The sequence below is a fragment of the Arachis ipaensis genome, chromosome B8 (assembly GCF_059453495.1).
Source record: "Arachis ipaensis isolate K30076 ecotype BB chromosome B8, ASM5945349v1, whole genome shotgun sequence".
In the NCBI taxonomy this organism is placed as follows: domain Eukaryota; kingdom Viridiplantae; phylum Streptophyta; class Magnoliopsida; order Fabales; family Fabaceae; genus Arachis; species Arachis ipaensis.
In genome coordinates this window covers 36,290,068-36,291,685 of record NC_142443.1, presented here as the reverse complement: position 1 = coordinate 36,291,685, position 1,618 = coordinate 36,290,068, and the positions used below count along the sequence as shown (strand labels likewise).

The 1,618-nt window shown below is 40.5% G+C and overlaps 1 non-coding gene across 1 annotated transcript; it reads right to left on the bottom strand.

The window, feature by feature from the left end:
- Positions 1-580: 580 nt before the first annotated feature.
- LOC148547699 (small nucleolar RNA R71) lies at positions 581-688 on the bottom strand. Its single transcript, XR_015897649.1, has one exon. It is a non-coding gene; the product is annotated as a small nucleolar RNA R71 (small nucleolar RNA).
- Positions 689-1,618: the final 930 nt, after the last annotated feature.

Sequence of the window (1,618 nt, the reverse complement as noted above, 5' to 3'; positions counted from 1 at the left end):
AAAAAGGATCCCTATTATTATTATTTTTCTATTCCCTCTTTTTCATATGAGCAGGAGCGAGGACAAGAACATTCTTGTTGAAGCAGACCCTGAACCTGAAAGGACTCTGAAGAGGAAACTAAGAAAAGCTAAAATACAACAATCCAGAGATAACCTTATAGAAATTTTCGAACAGGAAGAGGAGATGGCAGCCGAAAATAATAATAATGCAAGGAGGATGCTTAGTGACTTTACTGCACCTAATTCCAATTTACATGGAAGAAGCATCTCCATCCCTACCATTGGAGCAAACAATTTTGAGCTGAAACCTCAATTAGTTTCTCTGATGCAACAAAACTGCAAATTTCATGGACTTTCATCTGAAGATCCTTTTCAGTTCTTAATTGAATTCTTGCAGATCTGTGATACTGTTAAGACTAATGGAGTAGATCCTGAAGTCTACAGGCTCATGCTTTTTCCATTTGCTGTAAGAGACAGAGCTAGAGTGTGGTTGGACTTTCAACCCAAAGATTGCCTAAACTCTTGGGATAAGCTGGTCACGGCTTTCTTAGCCAAGTTCTTTCCTCCTCAAAAGCTGAGTAAGCTTAGAGTGGATGTTCAAACCTTCAGACAGAAGGACGGTGAATCCCTCTATGAAGCTTGGGAGAGATACAAGCAACTGACCAAAAAGTGTCCTTCTGACATGCTTTCAGAATGGATCATCTTGGATATATTCTATGATGGTCTGTCTGAATTAGCTAAGATGTCATTGGATACTTCTGCAGGTGGATCCATTCACCTAAAGAAAACGCCTGCAGAAGCTCAAGAACTTATTGACATGGTTGCTAATAACCAGTTTATGTACACTTCTAAGAGGAATCCTGTGAGTAATGGGATGCCTCAGAAGAAGAGAGTTCTTGAAATTGATACTCTGAATACCATATTGGCTCAGAATAAAATATTAACTCAGCAAGTCAATATGATTTCTCAGAGTCTGAATAGAATGCAAGCTGCATCCAACAGTACTCAAGAGGAATCTTCTGAAGAAGAAGCTTATGATCCTGAGAACCTGCAATAGCAGAGGTAAATTACATGGGTGAACCATATGGAAACACCTATAATCCCTCATGGAGAAATCACCCAAATCTCTCATGGAAGGATCAACAAAAGCCTCAACAAGGCTTTAATAATGGTGGAAGAAACAGGTTTAGCAATAGCAAGCCTTTCCCATCATCCACTCAGCAACAGACAGAGAACTCTGAACAAAATACCTCTAATTTAGCAAATTTAGTCTCTGATCTATCTAAGGCCACTCTGAGTTTTATGAATGAAACAAGGTCCTCCATTAGAAATTTGGAGGCACAAGTGGGCCAGCTGAGTAAAAGAATCACTGAAACCCCTCCTAGTACTCTCCCAAGCAATACAGAAGAGAATCCAAAAGGAGAGTGCAAGGCCATTGAATTAATTACCATGGCCGAACCTGTAAGGGAGCTTGAAGACGTGAATCCCAGTGAGGAAGACCTCCTGGGACGTCCAGTGATCAATAAGGAGTTTCCCTCTGAGGAACCAAAGGAATCTGAGGCTCATCTAAAGACCATAGAGATTCTATTGAACCTCCTTATGCCCTTCATGAGCTCTG